This window comes from Sinohyriopsis cumingii, chromosome 1 (assembly GCF_028554795.1).
Source record: "Sinohyriopsis cumingii isolate HCF-2022 chromosome 1, ASM2855479v2, whole genome shotgun sequence".
Taxonomy (NCBI): Eukaryota; Metazoa; Mollusca; class Bivalvia; order Unionida; family Unionidae; genus Sinohyriopsis; species Sinohyriopsis cumingii.
This window is the reverse complement of record NC_142961.1, coordinates 73,272,674-73,298,059: the sequence shown is the minus strand read 5'-3', so window position 1 is coordinate 73,298,059 and position 25,386 is coordinate 73,272,674. Positions and strand designations below refer to the sequence as shown.

The 25,386-nt window shown below is 34.0% G+C and overlaps 1 protein-coding gene across 3 annotated transcripts in view; it reads right to left on the bottom strand.

The window, feature by feature from the left end:
• Window positions 1-25,386, bottom strand: part of LOC149807119 (SCY1-like protein 2) — a 306,382-nt gene that overhangs the window by 267,895 nt on the left and 13,101 nt on the right. The gene's annotated exons all lie outside the window — the stretch shown is intronic.

Sequence of the window (25,386 nt, the reverse complement as noted above, 5' to 3'; positions counted from 1 at the left end):
TTTATCTGCTGCTAAATTAAGTACTCGATATAATGATAGTGCTATCAGCAAAATGAATCAATAAAACAGGAAGTAAATAATTAGCATACAACAATCACATGTGTATGTTTGCTTTTGAAAGTAAATCTCTTCTGCTAAATATTTTTATGAATTCACCTGTTATACAAAATATACACATTGGTCATGGGGATGTAATTCTATAACAATATCTAGACATTAGGCGTGGAGATGTAATTTTATGTAACTATGTACTGTTATGGATAATAAAGTTCTATTGTAATTAACCTTTGTTCATAATTGAGGGTAGAAGTTTGGGCCTACCTGACTAATGTATGTTTTTGGTAAACAACATCTTAGCTAATATTTGTTTGTGATTATAGATTATATATAAGGATAATTATCACTTGATACAGCATTGGTTCTGACCTTAGAAGTTTCTAGAAAATAATAGTTTTGTTTACGATTTCATGAAAATTTACATTATGTGGACCATCATGGTATTGTTATGTATATTTAAATTAATTATTTGTCTGTCAGTTTTAAAACAGTTTGGATTCCATTACATGATATTGCAATGTAATATTGTTTACGGGAATGTTTTCAGAATTATGTTCAGTTCTGTTTGACTTAATTCATGTTTTTAATTTATTTCATTGATGTAATTACCTCATAATTAAAACATGCATCTAGTTCCTGACATTAGTTTTGGTAAACAACTTTTAAAAAATATTTTTTATTCTTTATCAGAGTAGGAATCATTAAATTGAGTCAAGGTCATACCTGGCCTACGTGAGAAAATGGAGACCCCCCCCCCCCAACGAAGTGCGTGCTGGTGACGAGTGGTCGGAGACCTATCAAATTGTAGTTCCAACATCATACAGACAGGAAATACTAAGTCTGGCCCATGAAACTACATTGGTAGGTCATTTAAGGAATAATAAGACTTATCACAATATCTTGAGTCACTTATATTAGCCACAACTTAAAAGTGATGTTTGTAAATACTGTAGATCTTGTCATACTTGTCAAATGGTTGTAAAACCCAGTTACCTAAGGCTGATCTGAAAGCTATTCCTGCATTTGACAAACCATTTGGCAGAATAATTGTAGATTGTGTTGGTCCCTTACCTAAGACCAAGTTAAGTAACCAATACTTGACCATAATGTGTGCGTCAACAAGATTTCCAGAGGCAGTTCCTTAGAGGAATATTAAAACTAAAACAATAGTAAATATTTTGATATCGTGTTTTTACCCAATTTGGCCTTCCCATATCTGTCCAATCTGATCAAGGGTCAAATTTCATCTCTGGAATTTTCCAACAGATTAATGTTGAATTTGGCATCCAGTATTTCAAGTCAAAAAAGAAATTATGATTTGACAGAACCACAATGGAGAGAGCTTTTTAATCTGATGATAGAGTTCTGTCTCTCTTGCTCGTTCTTCAAAGTATTTTTCAGATTAGATATTACGGTCCCTACAAAGTTAAGAAGAAAATGAATGAGTTAAATTATAATAATAGTACTCATGGTATGTAAATAAATTAAAGGAGTACCAGTATGTTGAGAGAGATAGCCAAGTTAATGATGCAATCAATTTAGTTGTACCTACCCAATTCGGTGAGGATTTAAACGAAGGACTCCAATCATGCTCTATTTATTTTGAAGTTACAAATCTTCAGAATTCAGAAATTATTAATAATCTGGACCAGAAACTTTCACCTTTGCAACAACAAGAAAAGAATGAACTTAAACAGTTATGAGTTGAATATGAGCACTTATTTCCATATGTTCATACAAGAACAAACAAAATTTTCTATGACGTTGAAATTGTAAATTCCACACATGTGAAACAACACCCGTACAGGATGAACAGTCTCATAGAGTAATACTTGAAAATGGAAATTCAGTATTTGCTGGAGAATGATTTCATAGGACCGAGTAAAAGTGGTTAGAGTTCACCATGTGTACTTGTTCCGAAAACAGAGGAAAAACAATCCTCATCTGTACCGATTATAAAAAAGTGAACAGTGTGACTAAAACATATTCATTTCCATTGTCAAGAATTAATGACTATTGATAAAATTGGAAATGCAAATTATGTCACCAAACTTGACCTTCTGGAAGCATTTTGGCAAATTCCACTAACCGAAAAGGCAAAGGAAATTTCGGCATTTGTGACTCCAGATGGGCTTTATCAATATAAAGTGAAGCCATTTGGGATGAAGGGTTCGCCAAGTATTTTACAATGCTTAATGAACATGATTACCTCTGGTTATGGTAATTGATGATGTCATCATCTGCAACGAAACCTGGAAAGAACATTTAGCAACAATTTTGAAATTCTCTGTCAGACTCACTGATGCTAGTTTGACAAACAATTTATCCAAGAGTGAGTTTTGCAATGCTTGTGTAACATGTCGAGGACATATCGCGAGACATGGACATGTTAAATATATAGATGCTAAGGTTAGGGCTATCTCTGAATTTCCTGTGCCTTCAATAAAAAGCAACTGATACGCATTTTAGGTATGGCTGGATACTATCGGAAATTTTGTTCCAATTTTATCAAAACTGCTGAACCCCTGACAAATGTTTTGAGCAAGAAAACTATGTCTCATTGGACGGAAAGATGTCATCAGGCCCTACTTAAGAGCTCACCAGGTCTTAAAGCTGCAAATTTCAGCCAATCATTTAAACTGTCCGATGACGCAAGTGATGTTGCGGTTGGATAGGTATTGATTTTAGAAGATAAAATGGTGTCGATCATTCAGTGTGCTATTTCCCTAAGAAACTAAATAAGCACCAAAGAAATGATTATACAATCGAGACGGAATGTTTGGCATTACAACACTTTGAAGTTTGCATTGGTTCAGCTCCTTCTCCAATTATTGTGTTTAGTGATCACAACATCCTTACTTTCATCGGCAAAATGAAAGCAAAAATCAGAGGTTATTAAGGTAGAGTTTGTTATTACAAGGATATAATATTGACATCAGGCACCTCAAGGGAAAAGACAACTTAATAGCAAGTGCACATTTCTGTGCATATAAATATATTATTTGATGTATACTTTGTATCATTCATAAGATTTTTTCATATGTTAATTTTGTATAAACCACATGTATAATTAGCATATGGTAAAAAGAAAACTTTGTTATATAAATCTTTCTTTTTCTTTTATGGGGGAAGTGTTATTTATATATATATATATATATATATATATATATATATATATATATATATATATATATATATATATATATATATATATATATATATATATATATATATATTAAATGTTGATCTGTTAGTTTGGAATATTTTTTTATTCCATTACATGTTATTGCAATTTAATAGTGTTTACTTGATTTGATTTATTTCAGAATTACGAATTCATGGAAATTTACATTAAGATGAACCTCATCCTGGTCCTTATATTGTTATGTATATCTAAATTAAATTTTTGTCTGTCAGTTTGAAAAAAATTTTCATTCCATTACATGATATTGTAACTTAATATTGTTTACGGGACTTTGTATGAATTAAGTTTAGTTTTGTTTGCTTGAGTGATTTGTTTTGATTTATTTCATCGATGTAAATACCTAATAGAAACATTGTATCTAGTTCCTGACCTTAAAGTCAGTGACAGTTTTGGCAAAGTACTTTTTAATTTTGTTAATTCTTTCTCAGAGTAGGAATCATTAAGTTGAGTCAACGTCATACCTAGACTACGTGACGTGAGGCACGTGTTAATTCGTAAAAAAAAAACTTCCATTTTGTCTAGACGTATGAACTCTTGACCCCAATCTGGAAATCTGTTTTGCGTTTAGTTAGTATTGTAACTGATGTTATGCTTAGAATTCTATCAGTCGTGCCTTAACCCTTGAGAAGTCAAGTTGTTTTATGTTGCGTCCAGATTGGGGTTGAATTTTTATTTTCTTCAGATTATTGACTTTCAAGTGACTATTTCCCTGGGAATAGTAAAGTGTTCTGATAATTCTTGGACAGCGATATTTACCGGAATTGATACAGAATTCAAAAACTGAAATAATATTTTTTGGAATTCAATAGGAGACTGTTAACACATTAGTATCAGTACAACGCTGACTATTACATACGTCATCACCTTCCATCTTGGATTTTGATCGGGATTGGAACTGTGGTTCACTTAGCACTTTTTCTTGACATGACTTGTGTTCTTTAGTTATTGGATTACAATTTGGATTTAATTCACAATGCCGTCAGTTCTTTTTCTTATGTTTATTACTTTGTAGTCTAAGAAAATAAATTATTTGTTAAATTTTACAAAGCTTGTTGTCTTCAATCTTTTCTGTTACTTATTTTAAGAGTATAGACTCGTACAATATTGTGTATTATGTTTGCATATAAGGGATACGTTTAGGTAAATTCCTTTTTCCTATCTTAACATCAAAAGTGTAATCAGTCTTTCAATTAAATTTGAGAGGATTTATGTATTTAAATTATTCACTAGAAATACAAAGTGCTTAATAATACTTTCGGAGGAAATCACTGTTTTGGGATTAATGTGAATTCATTTAAAGACACTGTGGATTATATAATTGTGATACATCAAGACTGTTGGCATATAAACACTGTGTCAGGTTATTAGTACATCAACACTTTCAAGACTGTAATTCATTCGAAACACCATTTGTATTCATTCGGAATACTCTGTACTTTTGGACTTCTGATAGCACTTTTAGGACTAGATGGGGTTTAACTAGCAATACTATAAGATGTTTTGCAATATTTATATTGTATTCTAGTGAACTATTTTATATCTGAATTTTACTAAACTTCTTCGTGTTCGTGGGGAAGTCATTTTATCTCAGTGTTTACACATTAGTTTATGCACGTCATGCTCATTATTTATATATTAGTCGTGAGTATGTCATTTTAACTCCAATATACAGATTTGCCATGGTATGCCATAATATGCCAATAATAACAAATTAGCCATTGTATGTCATGTTATGCCAATAACGTCCCATTACCAGTGGGGTGTTTTTTTATGTCAGTATAAAATGCGGACACTATTGAAAATCAGAGTAAGAGTCTCATGTTGATAAACAAAAAGAATGACAGTTTTTACAGGCAAAAACACTGCAATGCTGTTTATCTTTCTTAGGCTGTCAAAACGATGTGCATTCGACCTGTGCGACAACTAAAAGGTTTACCTAGGAGTTCTGATGTCCATGATGCGTTTTAAGAGTACTGGATATTGTCTTCCAGAAAGATTCATTGAAGAAGTTATAGTCAGAGCTTCTGAAACTGTTAGGCAAATCGATTCTTAACACATGATGGGTTATACAGACAGATTATAATAATCAAAGCGAGAACTTCAAGCCTGTCCCCAAATATATTTAAGCATTCGTTAGATATGTTTTGCAACGACATTAATTACAATAATATTGTATATTTGCTCAGAAATATGTATTTCTTTTAATATATATTTGTCTTTATTTACCAGAATTTTTTGCCGTTTCTTATCATTTCTCTTCGTTGTGTTACTGGTTTTACACAAGTAAATACTTTATTGATTTAAATATAAATTTTCAATATCATGCACCTAATAGGAAGAAATTATTAGTAGTGAAATCGATCACGATTGCAAAAGGACCATCAAGTTATTCAGGCAAAACAAAAGTACCAAAAATGAAAGCAAACCTGAACAGACGGATGGCAAATATCGTTAAATTATTAATTTCTGTATCTTTCTGCACTGCGGTTTAATCACTAGTGGACAGATGACAAATGAAATTCATTACACGAGATAACTAGCCCTATCGTACTTTGATCCACGCACTCTACCAATCTTGCGAAAAGTGACTAATGAGTACAATAAGTAGTGACCAAAAATACCTATTAATTTTGTTTTGATTTGATTAGTTAATGACTATTTCCAATAAGGAGTAAATAGACAAAACATAGATTAACTAAATTTCATTGTTTCATGCATCCAGCCGAATTAACGATTCTAATGGTGTGAAAGAATCAAACAGCTGTGATATCTAGACTTGTTATTTGCTTTGCAACAGCTGTGATATCAGAACAGTCACGGTTTAAGCCTATTAGTGTCTGGTTCGTCGCCTTTTCTTAACGCAGCAATGGTGAATCACTTTTTGTGTGAGTAGACTCCATTCTAACGGTGTCATTAGTACACAATCCACCAACTACGTTTCCTCCACTTTCAAATCTCCTGCCACAAAGATTTGCCTATTAAGGTTCATTTTCCTGTCTGTCATTGATATTTGCTTTTATGGTTCATCTTCCTGACTGTCATTGATATTTGCCTATTAAGGTTCATTTTCCTGTCTGTCATTGACCTTTGCCTATTTAGGTTCATTTCCCTGTCTCTCATTGACCTTTGCCTATTACGGTTCATCTTCCGTTCGGTCAATAATATTTGCCTATTATGGTTCATTTTCCTGTCATTGACCTTTGCTATTCAGGTTCAGTTTCCTGTCTCTCATTGACCTTTGCCTATTAAGGTTCATTTCCCTGACTCTTATTGACCTTTGCCTATTAAGGTTCATTTCCCTGTCTCTCATTGACCTTTGCCTATTAAGGTTCATTTCCCTGTCTCTCATTGACCTTTGCCTATTAAGGTTCATTTCCCTGTCTCTCATTGACCTTTGCCTATTACGGTTCATCTTCCGTTCGGTCAATAATATTTGCCTATTATGGTTCATTTTCCTGTCATTGACCTTCGCTGTTCAGGTTCAGTTTCCTGTCTCTCATTGACCTTTGCCTATTAAGGTTCATTTCCCTGACTCTTATTGACCTTTGCCTATTAAGGTTCATTTCCCTGTCTCTCATTGACCTTTGCCTATTAAGGTTCATTTCCCTGTTTCTCATTGACCTTTGCCTATTACGGTTCATCTTCCTCTCGGTCAATAATATTTGCCTATTATGGTTCATTTTCCTATTTCTTATTGACCTTTGCCTATTAAGGTTCATTTCCCTCTCTCTTATTGACCTTTGCCTAGTAAGGTTCATTTCCCTGTCTCTCATTGACCTTTGCCTAATATGGTTCATCTTCCTGTTATTGAGATTTGCCTATTATGGTCCATTTTCCTGTCTGTCATTGACCTTTGCCTATTATGGCTCATCTTCCTCTCTGTCATTGAGATTAGCCTATTATGGTTCATTTTCCTCTGCGTCATTGAGATTTGCTTATTGTGGTTAATTTTCCTCTCTGTCATTGATATTTGCCTATAACGGTTCATCTCTCTCTCTCTCTCTCTCTCTCTCTCTCTCTCTCGTTGCTTATAATAGGGTATTATTTGCTGGCCTTATTTTCCGCATTCGACTAGGATATGAAAAAATGGCTTTTAATTTATATCATAAGTAGCAACATACAACAAAATATGTTATAGAGGATAAGTTACATATTTTTGCATTGGTACTCTCATCTGATCTAAATAGTATGCATGCGTATAAAAAGTGTCATAATGAATAAGGTGTTATATCCATTTCAGAGAAAAAATTAGCAGTTTTCAATCTGTGTTGTTTTTGAATATCTAGGTTTGAATGTCTAAATATTTCCATTCTTCTTTCCCTTTCTGTTTTCTTGTGTTCTCTCCCCCCCCCCCTCTCTCTCACACACACACACACACACACACACACAACCACACAAACGCATACACACACAGAGGAAGTGTTAACATAAAATAACTTAATTTAATGTTAAGATATATCTCTGTACGCTGAAAATTGTTATTGGAAGATATTTCTCTGTACATAGAAAATGGTGTAGCTTGAGTTACTATATTGCGTTGTTAAGTCTTTGTAACGACAAGTTTTCGGTCTTCGACTATTTGTTTCGTGGAGATATGAAGAAAACAATTAGTACCTTTATGTGCGGGCCAAGGCTTCACAATTTATGAAAGGTAATTTAACCGACCATAAACAAACTTATGTATTCCTTTTAACTAAAGTCCTCATTTCGTGTAAAATTGTAGCATTGGATTGTTATGATATTGTTAGTACCCAAATTGTTCAGTTCACATGGGGTTAAATAGGTTTGAAGTCTAGGACCAGATTTAGTTGTCTCAGTTAAAGGATAACCTGTCGGATGAAGTGCTACATAAAAGAGATTAAATTCTGTATTTTTTACTCAAAATTTCCTCGCATACACATGCCATGTCAATGGTAGTCGACGTTATACATATACCTTGTCAATGATCGCTACGTTATACACACGCCATAGTCACGTTTTACATACGATATATGAATGATAGGCAACGTTATACACATACCATGTCAATAATAGGCTACGTTTTACACACGCCACGTCAATGATAGGCAACTTTATGCACATACCATATTAATGATAGGCAGCGTTATACATATGACAAGTCAATGATAGGCAATGTTTAACGTCTTCCTTATATGCGAAATAACACACATAATTACTTGCTCCCAGAAATATGCGGTGTAAGAGTAATTATTACCACGTTTCTTCGGAACAATACCGGGACTAAAACGTAGCAATTTATGCATTTGTTCATTGTGGTGCTCACACATTTGAATATTGGCTTCAGTGGAGAAAATAAGATGCGATTTTTACTCAAGATTGATGAGGAAGTTATCTCAAGTTATACATTATCTTTTACACAAGAAATATTTGTGTACTTATTATGCCAATGGTCATACTGAGAGGCTTCTAGCAGTCTGAAACGTATCATCCATTGACATCTGGAACGTATCATACATTGACATCTGGAATGTATCATCCATTGACATATGGAACGTTTCATCCATTGACATCTGGAACGTTTCATCCATTGACATCTGGAACGTATCATCCATTGACATATGCTAAACCATATCAGACAATTCCATATAAATGTAACAAGTTTAACGCTACGGAATAATCAAATCGCCTCTTGTACACATATTAAAAGCTCAGTAATGAATATTTTGGGATGTGGAAGACATCCGTCGTATACCTTCAAATACATGAAGCAGCTAGTAGCCGTACTCAATAGTCACTCAAATATATACGATACTTGCTATATGAAATGCAACTTACACTAGAAAGACAGCTTCGTTCTTGTCATTGTAATCAATTTACTATGCAATTCATCAAAAATGTAAAGCTTGCAACCCACGTAACAAATCTGATGGAGCAAAATAATATATTGTGTCCATCATTAGATTTTTAATAACCAGTCTGATGCCTTCCGAGTTATCCGACTAAAGTGATAGGCATCGTCATTATATGAGATTGTAGTAAAGCTACTTATACAAGTAGTATCATTGTTCATAATTACTGAGGAATTACGCAATTGTATTGCCTTCTTTCTGTTTGTCTCAGTTAATGTATTTTTTCCATGATAACAGATGCTGATTTTAGCTGCAGGTTTCTTCAACCATTATCGGTTGGTAGACCTAGCTTGTTCTTTATTAAAAACAATATATATATATATATATATATATATATATATATATATATATATATATATATATATATATATATATATATATATATATATATATATATATATATATAAACTATTAGTACGTGAATCAGTCATGCTTGTTTCATTTGTTAGTGTGGTTTCTTCAGGGTGTAGAACACAAATATTTTAAAGCCTGTACTTAAAAGTGGGTGATTTTAATATTCACTTTTCCTCGATGTAATAAGAGAAATTTCTACACCTTTATGCCTTTGTTCCTGAAAAAAATCATAAACGTATCCTATTAATAACAGTTGGAGTCTTCTACACTCATAAGCGAACCAACATGTTTAGGCCCCATGTCATGTCATGTCTCAGTAAAAACAAAATTGTTTCGTGCTTAACTCTATCCGAAGAATATCAATTGTATTATCGTTTTCTTTTCTTTAAATTTAACTTTGCATTATGATTGATATTGTCATTAAAATTTGGGGAAGCAGCGATATAAAATAAATATGAATTTACAATTTTATGGATTAAATCCAAAATACTGAAAGTTTTTTCATAAATCCAAAAGAATAGAGTGTTCCTAATGAATTCCAGGTTTTTAATGTACTGAAGTGCCAACAGCATTTATGTATCACAATCTTGTAACTGGAATACTATTTTACAAAATATTTGTAATAGGCATAATATTTTATTAATTAAATGTGGATAAGCCATCTTGCGTTATATTTCAATTGAATCCTGGATATACCTCATTGGGAATCACATTTATATATTTAACTGTTTTACCTGTATTATTGACCACTAAAGGTAAAGTGGTCAGTCAACCCATACAAAATAAGAAAAACTGAATGGTTGGCTTTAGAAATATAGCACACCATAATAAATTTGTGTAAAAGCAGGTTAGTTCTGCCATGCTTATTCACAGACAAGCTATTCGTTTGAATATAAGGTTTACAAGAAAATGAACATGAATATAGCGTGTGATGCTATTACATAATCCTTAACTGGGATTTCAAAATCCTGAAAAACCATTCTAAAATCCGGCAAATATTTTGTTAGAGTATTAAGTTACATGTATTCTTTAATTGAATATAGTTTATAGGATCAGTCCTGAAAGTGTAAGAATTAGTTTTAAAGTTTTGTCTATCATTATGAAAATTAGAATATGTCAGACGAAAATGATATTCCTCTCCTATTTCTTGAAACTGACAGAGTGTGCAATATCTTTCGTTATATGGAACATAAACCCAACTACCGGTTTCAACCTGGGAACCTATAATTTGCAGCACTTACATATATTTTGAGAAACGAGAAGCATCTTTTATAAATCCAAACTAGTTGTAAATAACCTGCACTTAAGACCTTTACATGATGTATCGATGTCCTGAATTTGTTAACCATTTATCCAACACAAAACTTGGATTACTCCATTCGTAGCCTAATCCAGCATCATCTACTATATATTTTACTTCAGGTAACCATTTATTGTCATAGGAAGTATTACCAAAGTGTTTGCATAAGAGAGAATACATACGATAAGATATTTTTCCTTCATAACCTCTAACCTCTAACCAATCTAGCCCAATAGTTTATCGTGCGACTTTTAATGTTAATAATTAAGAGAAACGTTCAAGTTCACCGTATACCACATTCAGAGGTATGCATTTTTTGACATTTAATATACTATATCAGATTTCAGAAATCCCCAGGTTTTGCATGTATATGTTAAAATCAGTACAATGGTTTGATAGGAGAGTTTAAGTTGACAATCAATAGGCAAATCTAAAGTGTGCATACACTTGTTAAGTAAATGCATGCCTTCATTAGCTATGGATAAGACATTTACCGTTCTTGTGTAATATAATTCGTAAGTACATACGCTCGACTACAACATCAATATCGGCATTACTTATCTTAAATTTGTATTCTTATGGTACGTGTTTAGGCTCTAATAAACAGTAACAAAAGAAAGAGTGAAAACGATAAGTTTTGACAAATTTAACCAATAATTTATTTCCCTGGGAAAAAAATTGTACAAAATGAAATTATTTTTAAGAACTGACGCTTTTAAGAATCAAATCCAAACATAATCCAAGAATTAAATTTTAGAAGTCCTAGTAATGAAATGTTCTAATGAACTCGTGTTCAAATCCAGAAGAGAACTCCAAGATGGAAGGCGATGACGTATAATGTAGTCAGTATAGCGCTGATGTGTTTACGGTTCTTTGTGAACCACATAAAATAATATTCCGGTGTTTGAATTCCGAATAAACTTTAAAGTAACGTGTCTGTCCAAGAATTCTGTATGAGCACTCAAAATATTTCCAGGAAAAAGAATTAATCGCTTAGAATCCAAATAATTTGAATATAAATTAAAATGCAACTCCAAACTGGTCACAAACAAACACTTTCCAGTATAAAGGCCCAATTGAGAAATATCTCTCTAAACATCACTATTAAATCTAAGTAATGCGCAATTTCGAAAAACCCAGAATTGCGAAATAGAGTCTCCTTACAATCTAAAGTCACATATTCGCAGTATGACCTTGATAAAACCAATCATTTTACTCCGAGAATAAAATACAAATAAAAAGTTGTTTACTTATCTCAGTGATTTCTGAATCGAGGTCGGGAACTAAGAGAAGAAAATAAACTGTTTCTATTATTAGGTGTTTTTGAAAAGAGTCAGGTCAAACTGAATTTTCTGAAGAAAAAAGGTACCAAATCAAGGAAACAAGATTACATTTTAGACATATAATGAAATTGAAAATAACAAGATTTTAAAACTTTCAAACAATTAAATTAAATAAAAAATAAATTAAATGAAATATACATAATGTTATGTATGTTTCGTTTTTCTCTACCAAATACGATAATTTGTGCAGCCACTATTCACTATTGTTTTATAAATCATATTCGTTATTTAATTTCTGTCATATTTATATCTGAACGAGAGTTAGATCAAACGATTTTCAGGACTGGTCTTGTCGGCATCTGGTAACCATTAGATTTATGAAAAGGTCATCGTTGCATGTTTATGTCGCCTTTTTTTTTATATAGCCTTTGCCAGATGTAAACCATCGATCGCGGTCATGTGTTTACCATATATGGAAGTTGTGAATAGTTTTATTTCTCTACGATCGATTCCGCTGAATATTGACTGGGATCAAGAACCTTAAAGTAATGGCATTGTTTTTATGAAGTGTTTAACACCATGGGATATTACCATCATGGATGGTTCATTGACTTTTGAAATAGCTGCAAAGAGTAGAATGTTATCCATTTTTATTCTTAAAATTAAACGCTCCAAAAACAGCAGCGAGGAGTGGGAGGGGTTCGGGAGGAGGGTAGAACTAATATTATATATTGTAAAACCCAGCGGTTGATAAATATCGATTTATGGTCTTTCGATTATGACGAGAAACTGTTCTGTGGAACGGATTGAAATTACAATCTCTGTGTGTGTCAAAAATGAGCCGTAATATCACTTGTTTCCATCTCAAGTATATTGAACTACAATTATTTTATCGACTAATTGACTTCATCGATTCAATTTTAATAATAAGGCAAGGTTTTCTTGAGAAACATTTTCTGACAGGCATCTTAGATATAAATACCATTTTGATTATAGTTCTTTATTAATGTCGAGGAAGAAAATGAGTTAGAATGTGGAACAGCACATCTAGTATTAGCATGTTTCGTATAGCCACATGGGGTGTCATATCACATTGAGATTGCCAATTTTCATCCGTAGTTGAATGTTGCTGCTATCCAAGTGAAGTATTAAAATGTGTCGCATGCAGCTCAACGATTGAATGCTAGATGTCGTAATTTATATTCGCTATCTTTGCTTTGGTAAATACATTGTTAGACTGACGTATGAGAAACTGTTCCTTGCGATTTCCTTTGTTAGATTAAGGCATAAAAACCAGCTCATTGTAACTTCCTTTCGCCTGTTGAATAATGATAAATAATATTACATTTAGAAAATAACCGGGCACATCATTTCGTCTGACCTTCGTATGAGTCAGACTATGAAAGATAAACAATTATTTGCATACACAGTTTAAAACATCTATGAACACTTAATAAATTTGCAATTTTCATCAAATGTAATATTGCTAATCACCATAAAGATGCCTTATCTGATATAAAAGATTCCTTTCATTCATTATAATAATGAATTTCTCAATTTCTTTCCGTAGCTGTGCTTTTAAGAAAAATCATTTAAGAACAATGTTACTGACATGAATCGTTCAGTACACGTTTGATGCCATTATTTTAGGCAGTGTTTAGTACACATTTGATACATTTTTACGTAATGTTCCGTACATGTATGTTACCGTCATTTTTACCTTGCTGTTGTTGTTCTAGTTGTTGTTATATGGTTCAGCGTCATTTTCAGCACATAATAGGCTACATGGCTGCCAGTACTACTGACGGAGGAAGAACCCTGGAAGAACCACTGACCTAAGAGAAGCTACTGGCAAGCTTCCTCGCGTACCCACATTGGCCGAGCCCTGGGATTCGAACACACGCAGACAGAAGTGAGATGGCAGTGATCAGTAAAGATGAGCACTTTAGACCACTCTTCCACCGGGGGCCCACATTTTTATATAATACTCAGTACACGTCGGATACCGTCATAAGGTTTAGTATGTCTATAATACAGTCATTTTACTCGATGTTCAGTACACTATGATTTTGTGATTATTCGAGATGTTAGGACACTATGACACCGTCAATTTTACGTACTGTACTATACTATTATGACGCTGTCATTTGTAAGTAATGTTCCATATGCAAATACATTGTAGGCCAAGTAATTGAAAGAAGTGAAGACAACATCATTAATGATTGTATTAAGACATTTTGTCATTACTTTGACTGGATTCTGAATGTTTGAGTATAACAAGGACATAAGACCTTGCCAGTACTCCAAGTAAAGTTCAGTGACAGAGTTGTCTAATGGAAAACTACCAATACAACAGACGATACATTTTTAAAGAAGGTGATTATTTTTCGAATCAGAAAAAAGGATTTTAAATATATATTCCTATGTTCCTTGTTTAGGCTCTAAAAAACAGCAATATAAGAAAGAGTGAAAACAACAAGCTTTGAAAAGTATAATAATTTAATTTCCTGGAAACATTCTGTAAAAAATGAAAAAAATATATGAACTTACGGTTTTAAGAATCAAATTCAAAAATAATCCAAGACAAATCCACGAATAAAATTTTAGAAGTCCTAATAATACATTTGTTCTAATGATTTCAAGTTCTAGTCCCGACGAAGACTCAAAGAAGAAAGACGATGACGTATGATGTAACCTGTAGTGTGTTGAAGTCTACTGTTCCTTGTAGAAACAATAAATATGGTCCGGTTTTGGAAATTCGAATACATTTTTATAAGAGCTGTCATTGTTCAAGAATTTCATATGAGCACACGTATTTGTCAGGAAAAAAAGAATTAATCGTTTGGAATCCAAGTAATTTGAAATAACTCCAAACGACACAACACTTTCCATTGTAAAGAGAAAAAATCAAACTGAGAATATCTCATTAAAACAAAGGTCGTATCGTATTCTAAACGCAGTTTCGAAAATCCTCAAGTCGCGAAATCGTAAAGGAGGGATCACGTGATTGTGTTTACATCAAGTACGCCAAAATGACCATGACGAAAACCAATCATTTTCCTCTATTATATAAATTTTAAAGTTAAGGTAGAACGATGCATATACTGGAATACTTTAAAGAAAGCAAAGTAGATGGGCAATGCATGTTGTGTGCCTTCTAAATGACTGTTTATGCAAGCTTCGCAGACAGAAAACAACATGATGGTCGGTTTATTTCAAACTAATCATAAAACAACTGGGTTTTATGAAGTCCGCTACCATGGGAAATAAAAACAATTTCCCAGTTACTAAAACAATTTCTCAGTTACTAAAGACGTTCTTGGCAGTTGAAGAAAACCAGGTGCAGTTTAATTGAATTCTTGATGAAATGGGCAATCCTTGTTCAATGGCTTGTTGTTATGGTGGTCGCCTGAATATGCTCCGAGTCACATACACAGTACATACACAGCAAGAGTAAGATAGTATATATGAACTGTATCGATGTGTAACGTATAGAACGATGCATATCTCAAATAAGGCAAAATTGATTGTCATGAAATCCAAATACGTGTGGGAGAAGAAAACGACTATCTGTCTTCTCAGACAATTGATATTAATAAATGATACCCAATTTTGAGAACAAAATCTCATTATTTTATACTAATCTAATTTACTTGAAGAAATTAAAGAAGAAAGCAATAAATGAATATGTCCATGTAAGGGCGCTTAGAAATGGAAATAACGGGACACTAATGTTATAACGGGACACTAATGTTATAACGGGACATTAACGTTATAATGGGACGTTTTTTATAATGGCACGTTAACACTATAATGGCAAGTTAATATTATAATGGGAGTAGCTGCTTTGAAGGATGTGAGTTTTAGAAATCTCTGTACAGTCTATTTACATGAACAGCAAATATATATATATATATATATATATATATATATATATATATATATATATATATATATATATATATATATATATATATATATATATATATATATATATATATATATATATATCCTTAAGTGTTAGAGCGTCCACTTCTGATGCGGGAGGTAACGGATTACGAACCCCGTCAGAGTCATACAAATGGTACTAACAGCTACCTCGCTTGGCCCTCAGCATTAAGAGGTTAGTGTTAGAACTGGTCGGCCTGTTGTCAGGATAATTTGAGTGGGTGGGACATGATGCCGCATTAATGTGGCATAATGCCGCAGTGCTATACATCTTTATAAGCCATCGTAGAGATGTGACTAAAATTGTTAAAACAACGTTAAAAATCTAAATCACACACACACGCGCGCGCGCTTTCCTTTCTTTTCCTCTCGTTACTTATTCCTTTATACATGTAAAACATCTTCAGATACGAAGGCTATATTATATATTTCTATCTGATCTGGCATCTGAATCTCTATTTTCTATATTTTGCACTCTTTTGATGGTCAGAAAAATATTGTTGTATTATTCATACAAGAGAGATAAATAGTCCCAGATGCAGCGTAAACGTATTTTTGTTTTACAAATTGTAAATCTAAGAGATTAATTCCAATAAACAGAACACTCGATGCAGACAACATGATTTTTCAAATCAGAATGGCAATGGAAGTTCCATGTTATGTCACATAATTTGAGATGGGTTTAGGTAAACGATGAATGTTTACACCTATAATAAAGATTATACGGGTAATGTAGGCGTTCCAAACCATTTATTTTAGTTATGATTACCAGATAGATAAATTCGAGAATTACTGTAATGTATCTTTGATGTGATATTAGCATTATTTGATTTGAAACAGTAGACTGCAGTAGACAATGACAAGTTTTTTTTAGAGTCTGAATAGCATTACCTAATAAGAAACATTAGCTTGTTTGAGCTATTGTATCACGTAAAAATGCTATCGTTCGATAAATTTCATTTAAATCACTTTTGTGTATAGGCTGGAATCTATGTTACACGATACCGCCAACCCCTCCTCCTACGAACGCTATAAATTCAGCAATACTCTTCGTTTTATTTGTTATTATTATTCTTGTCTTTGGATTTTACGCCATTTTTCAGTGCACGAATCCCAATACATGACGCAAAGAGCCCCCTCAGACCATATTCAGAGATACATGACCATTTTTTCCCGATTTGGGAATCGATTCAATAAATGGCCACCAAAATGTTGATGGTAATAGTAATATCAAAACGATCTGGAAGGCGTGGTTAGAAAACCTTTCCTACGGTCGCAGCTAATCAGTAAAGAGAATCATGCTCAAGGATTTCATGCACTTATTTTTACCAATCATTATTGCATAAATTGATAGGTTGACGCATTGTCATATCAAACATATTAAATTGCACACACTATATGTAATGTGTACCGACTATGTGATAAACTGTTCATATTACCATCATCTATCTCTTCCTCAAACTGTCTATTCCAGTGGCGCACAACTCAAATGTTTACATGCGACAGAATCGACAATGATTGGATACAAAAGGGCCATACAGTGAATGGTTTTCGTCTATAATTAAAGCATACATACATTCGCGTTAAGTACAAACATTGACCTAGTGCCGCACGGTGCATATTTGTGCATATCATTTTTTTTTTCATAAAAGCGTGATACATATTCGTTAAGGACAATGACCTTGGGTAACCCAGGGAATGGTTTGCGTCTATAATTAAGGCATAAAACTACTTACTCTTGCCTAAGTACATTTATGGGGGGTGTTATGAGGTTGGGTCTACTTTTTACCGTACTCTGCTATGATAATGAGCTGAGCCCCAAAGGCCCAACTGAATCTCTCCTTGGTGGTTACATGGGTTTTATTGGCCAATTAACTGTTAGGGCTTGCAACTGCGCACAGTTAAATGAAGTGTAGTTAGCGACACTTTCAACTGAACTGCAGAGGAGCAGAGACGTAACCCTTGTTCAAGAAAAAACAATTTGTGGAATTAAAGTCCCACAACCAATTATCAAGATCTGCTATATTTTTGTCACGGTGCTTTACAGCTATTGGGGATTTTATGACGTGAGTTAACCTTTCTAAACATTTAATTTTGACTACTAATTGCTCTAATTACGCACCATTCGATTTGTAAATGGCTATCACGGTTTCTTACCTCCGGCACAGACAATCGTCTTCTCAGGAGTTTCATTTGACAAACGTAACGTCTGTGAAGTTGCAGTGTGTTGGAGGTAGAATAGTGGAGAAATGGACGAAGTTTGAAATGTCTTCCCTTTGTTTTCTAAGTCCGGATATTGTTGTTCTGATTTTAGGCGACAATGATATACACGCTAATACTGACTCCCACGCATTAGCCTTTAAAATGATTTCGCTTTCCTCCGAATTACATTGCAAGTACCGTGTCAAATAAATTGTATTAAGCCAAATGCTTCAATGTTGTTTACGCAGTGGTCACACACCTTGTTATTATTGACGTTGCATGGTCAGTGAATCAAATTTTCCGGACGAAGGTCACTTTCTATCCATACATGTTCTACTGGGATCATAATGGTAACTTGCCATTCCCGGTAGAAAGCAAGAATTGCAGAGATATGTTCCGGGCAAACGAACTACAATTGTCCAACAAAGGGCAATGGTATTTTTACAAATCCTTTTGGGGTGCAAGCATTACTGCTTGCAAGAAAATTTGTAAGTTAGATTAGTATACTAAAGCCATTGGGCTCTCACTACATTTATTTTCTATTCTTGTTTCATTTGCCTTAAATATTATTGCATGTTCGCTTCATTTCCTACATGATTTCACTTTATTTTAACACATCACATATGTTGACTAATTTTCGGTAGGTTTTCCATCTTGTCTTTAACAGTGCTTAATTCAGGTACAAATTGGTAGAAGTGTCATTCCTTTATTTTATCAGATAATAACAATATCGATGCAGGAATTTGTAGTTTTTATGTGAGTGTTCCAATTACGCTCTACTACTTGTCAAACAAATTGAAGGCAGTCCTATTGTCTCAACAGTTCTACAATACATACATGCTCAGGGGTCTCAAACACGCGGGACGCATGCTGCACGCCAAGCCGTATTCTTTGGTCTGCAAAATGAAAGATAATAAAGGTGGTGCGGCCCTTGGGCCATCGAAAATGTCCTCATGCGGCCCTCAGAGTGGTTTGAGTTTGAGGCCTGTGCATTAGCTCCACTATGCATGCTGTTATTACTAGTCGCTAAGGTCAGTCCAACTTAACAGTTATCAGGTGTGTCTTTCCACTTGATTTTACAAGGTTTCAAGATGAGCGTCTATCACATGATTCTGTATTTATTGACTTTGTCTGCAAATTCTATTCTACTTGCTGTTATTTCAAGTTATATTGTGATCTTCCCATGTGACTATACCAGTTATTAAGTAGGTTGTATATCACTTAACTCCTCCTGTCTTGACTTTGTACACTACCTCGACTCCTCATGCTAATATTATCAAGTGGGGCCTTCCACTTGACTCTACCAGTTATCAAGTTGATAATAAATCACTGGACTCTTCTCTTCTCATGTTTACAAACTACCTTTATATGTTATAATTACAATTTATCAAGTGGGTCCTTCCACTCGACTCAACCAATTATGAAGTCAATCCTGATCACTTGACTCTTTCCATCTGTATCCTATAATTAATATTTATATCTTTCCATTTGGATCTACTTTGGCGATTCAGTTCTCAAGTTTGTCAACTGGCTTCAATCTGAATGCTAGAACTACTACGTACACAGTGTCTTACTTTTTCATGTATCTCAAATCAAGTTGGTCGTTGCTCATTTGACTGCAGTTATTGAGTGTTAATTAAATTGACTTGTGCAATTTGTACATCAGGTAACAATTTCACTTCTTAATCCAACAATACCGAAATACTATTTTCTGATCTCCATTTTAATTTTCAGAATACCTGCACAAAGAAAAGCCTCCAATGGGGTACATATATTGGTCGAATCCATGCTTACTGCACGCAGACAAATTTCTCCACAACGAAAAGCTCTAGAGATGGTGCAGCGGGTGGTGGACACCATGAATGAACATGCACAGAAATTCCTCAGCTCTATCTTCTGGTCCTACTTCATCCCTTGATACTGATGTGATCAAGTACATCACTAGAGAGGTGACTGATACCATAAAGGCCCACATGGATGACCGACTGGCCAACATTCTCAGCACCCTGCAACAAAGCATCAACCAGCTGCCAGTTCGTCACCTGCTGCATCTACATTACAACAACGAAATCAATGAGGTACTGAATTAGGCCGAAGAGACGGCAATGTCTGCATTGTTGTTGATACACTAATAGGTACCAGTACTTTGTGCTCCCTTATAACTATGTCAGTCAGTCAGGACTGCCATATCAAAACCATCCAAATGTATTAGTGCATCCACTCAAATCACAGCTGCTGTCCCTATAAAGATCAAGCAACACATTTTAGGAGGCCAGTACACTGATTTATCTATGCTCTTTCCTGACAGGAATAAGGAGACCTTTAAAATTCAGATTTATATCAACTAGGCTTCTCGAGAAATTAAACTAGACCAGAGTCAGAAGAAAATACTCCTTTCCATTACTCAATGATTCATTACCTGGAATAGGTTCGCAGCAACCCTTACATAAAGTACAACAGTACCAATTGCAAGCTTGTCGAAACATAATGCAAGCAGTAATGACTATTTTCAACAAAAAGCCAATTTGCGATACAGTGATGAACACTTCCGTCAAATGGTCAGTTGCCATGAAACTGAATGGAGCAAAACATAATTAGAGTTGTACCTGCAGTCGGTTTTAGACTCACAAGGGATTGCACAATCTCAACATCGACATTCCCCAAGAGTTACTTTTCCAAAGTGGCCGTGCTTCCCCTATCACAAAGGTAAAAACTGTACAGCTGGTCTGGCCTGATCAATTTAACACAAATGTTTCAAATGTCTTGATAACCACCACTTTATATCATGCGAATATAATATAACGCAGCCTTTCAAAGTCATTGTCCGTTACTCCCCCTAAGTTTGAAGCCTTTGCTTTTATATGGGATCGCAAACTCAGGAGAAACCACAGCCCACCGAGCTTCGTTAGATAATTATTGATGTAAACGTTACACCTATCCTGTTTAAATTCAGAATAACGTGTGAAACTATGTAAGACTACATCAATAGAAATGTGCATGGTATCTTCTCTTTATTATATAAACAGTGTTATTTTTAGTCCAGTCGCATATCATCGGAGTGTAGATGAAAGCTTACTCTGCCGTCAATGATATTTTAATAAACATACAGGACTTCACAAATATATAGGCCACTACTGCAGCAGCGTGAATTTTGTAAGCTGTAATTGCAACACTGAGTTGAGTGAATCTTGCCGTAGTCAGTGTGACAAGAAACAAATTGAATTGACTAATGGGCTAGATAGCGTAATTAATCGCTAAACTGCATTGGTTTTAGATCACTGGTTTGGGCAGTGATTGATTTTAAATCGGAATAAGGGGCAGACAAAATGGAGAGGCATTTTGCAATGGTTCAAGTAGTGGAGAAATGACAAAGCAGAGACAATTCAGGGACGATTTGGTGCAATTGGAACTAAGTGTTATGAAGCGAAATATTCCATGAATCGGTTTATTTAATAATGACGGAACAGAATTATTCTAACTTCGATGGGCATGTGCTAATTCTCTGCGGTTAAATACATTTAATCCCGATTGTGTAAGATTAATAAAGGAGTGTATTTCTCAGACGAAATTATCTGTTTAAAGTGTTATCCCTCAGATAATTAGTCTACGTTTCTGCTTGGAGGCAAGACCGTTTTAGCTCCGGGGGAGTAAAAAGTAGTCTCTTGAAATAAATTGTTCAGTACGGTTTTCTGGAAGTTTGAGGGACACGGGAAAAAGAGAGACTGTGCTACGTAGAAGAGAGCGAGACCTGGAAAGGACAAGGTTTGTTTTAATTTCATGCAATTTTCGTGACAGGAGTTTGTAATTATTCGCTTGGATTTATTCATACATTAATTTTCAGTTATTGAGTTAGGATGATAATTTTGTATTAATTCGTCTTTGATGTTATATGACTCGTTCATTCTAGGAATTTCATGCATTAAATTTGTTACGAGTTTTAGAGAATTGTGTGAATTTATGTCTTAAATTATCTGATTCGTTTTGATTAGGAATTGATATTACTATGTCGAGATATGTTATGCCAATGGATTGTTAGTTAGCAAATAGTTTAGTTACGACAAGAAATGAATTTCGTTAATTCATTTGCATAATTAAACGGTGAAGTATGTTAACCGAGAATCAGTGATATTGTCATTAAGGACACATACTGGCCGGCATTTAGACCATTAAGTGATTTGTAGTCCAAAGAACAGCGTACTAGTTTATTAAGAGATCTAGATTAAGTCATAGCTCAGTTAAGGATACCGATTAGCCACTAGGAAGAGACATTAATCTTCTTGTACTAGGATTTGTGTATTAGCTATTAGGCTGCGAACTGCCCTATATTAGCCTTAGTTTCTGTTGAATTACGATATGACGGTATCTGACGTAACGAGAGCGGGGCTAATGTTCGACCCCAGAAGAAAAAAATCCTGACAAATATTATGATTGTCTATTATTTATTTTAACAAGTGGTCACACACACACACACAGATATATATATATATATATATATATATATATATATATATATATATATATATATATATATATATATATATATATATGCATATATATGTATATATATATGCGTACCAAAAGCGAGAGAGAAAGACAGATAGGCAGACAGACAGACATACAGACACAGACAGAGATAAAAGATGAGTAACTAGGTAGCTGGTACGAACAAAATGAAGGGAATGAATATTTAAAAAATAGCTATTTATGTTTTGTGATTAGAATATTATATCAGTATATAATGTATCTACCATCGGAATAACTTTTCTCTTAACGGTACGGGACTCTTGTATCCTGCAGCCTCCGCTCCAGCTCCAATAATACACTGTCCTATCAGAAAGAGGGTCTTCATATTCAAACCGTCAAAAAAACTTCTCAAAACGTCGAATTTGAAGAAATATACAATTTTTGAATGTAGGTTGATTTTTTACTGAAACATTAGTATAATCATTCTATTAAGAAAACACAATGGCTACCATTCCAATGTTACCATATTGCAAATAGTGTGAGAAAAGTATCACTATATATAGGAAATGACCATGTTGATTGTCAAGACCTCTTCATCGCAAAAGTAAAATGTATTTCTCACCCATGCGACAGAGAAATCTAGCTGTTTTGCTAACCTTACTTTTCTTCTCTCAGTCTCGTCATCTCAGACCAGTCGTCTGAGTCAAGGTGTCCACGCGCTCAGAACTACTTTTTTTTAAAAAAAGAAACCCTTGTTGTCTTCTGCTGTGCCTGACGTAGTTGGACTATAATCAAACCAAAACAACAACAGCAACAAATATATAACAAAAACATAGTAACTTAAGGTAAATCCATCTTTGAGAACACACCATGCAAAAACATTTCGAGAGAGACAAAGACAAACGCATATGATGTCGAGCTCTTTATTATGTTAGTTCGTTCCACACAGCATGGTCAATTTTATCCTATATACAGGCCTAGCTCAGAACATTTTCAGGTCAGCGTCATTAATGTAGCTAAAGCTACCTAACTTGTTTTAACTACTTCGTGTGAAACAAATTATATACTATTAGCTACATTTAATGACGCTGACCTGAAAAATGACTGTTACAGATAGGATAAAATTTTCAATGTTGTGTGAAATGAACTACAACAGAAAACACTGATCAACGCACATAGACTATAGACCTATACACTTCATAGCCTCCCAACTCTCTTAACAACTACGGAAAACTTAGTAACAGCCAGAAAAGTGTTACATAAAACATGCTTTATTCTAACTGTGTTAAGCATCTCCATTTTTCCCCGGCTGAATCAAAACTATACCTACAATATTTAATGACAAATCATTTATTCGTCAGCACATTAATCCATAAGCAAATTTCACTGTAGCACTTGCCATATTTCCAGGACAGAAAAATAAATGTTCAAAGAATCCGTGAACTTGAAAGTTTAGGACATGGTTATCCGCTAGAGTCCGTTTTTGGAGGGTCTATTATACATGGGGGTAATTTTACAATCAATATTAAGGACAACACAAGTATGTCACAAACAGTTTCACCTCCTCCAAAGAAAAGAATAGTTATATAAGATAGTGACACAGATCTCTAATTACCCATGAATAATCTAAAGAAAGATGTTACTCTTCGTTACAGCTTGTACTAAGTATAACTGCAGTAGAGCTGAGTAGCCAACATCGTTTTATTGTTTACAATGTAACTTTTCAAAATTGGAACTGATGAAAAGAAAACAATTTCTTGTAATAAATATTAATTATTTATTGTCAATTTCATATAACATTCATATATTAAATGTGATAATACCTCATTACTATGCGACGTTTTATGTTGTTATTTTTCTTTATATTCATGCACCGCATGTAAACATTGGACATGAACACTAGTGAAGAATTCTTTTTACTTTAAAGGAAAATATTGGGTGAGAAAAATAATCTACGTTGGGGTTGGACCGATACAAGGAAATCCCAGTCGCGTTTTTTTATTATACGTCTCCTTACTCGGGCAAGCCTCGTGGGGAGACAAATAATATAAACCCTTCACTTGGATTTCCTTGTCTCGGTCCAAACCCCGACGTAGATTCTTCATGTCTCATAAATATATAATATCTTTGAATCATTCCATTTGGTGGTACTAGACTTGTATAGCTGTACTTTAGAGTTAAATACAAAATGTAATATTTACCTATACAGGAACATATACTTCATTTAACCATACAGTAGCATGGTTTGGTATGTACCTATATCTTAAAATATTTGGAAAAAGTTTAAATAAACTCGTTACCCCAACGGAATATCAAATCAGGGAAAGATTCTCGGTAAATTAGTTACTGCACCATGGAAGGATGATGCTTCAGAGATAAGTGTACAACAAAAAAGAATATTCTTCACATCTTTGCGACTTAATAATCACATGATAATGCTATATTGTATAACCCATGAATAAAGCAAATTTTGTCCTGATTTTAACACTGTGAAAAATGATGGGAAAGTAAAGAAGACATGTCGGTTCCGTCCACTTCGAATAGAGGAAATAAAATAGGTGCTTGTCTTGATTTATGAAATTATAAATGAATCACCTGAGTAGGCAATGAAGCTATGATCCGTTGCCCATTCTTTTGTACATTACCATTCTCTCTGCGATAACTATTAGTGAAAAAAGGCTATAAACGCTGCATAAATACAAG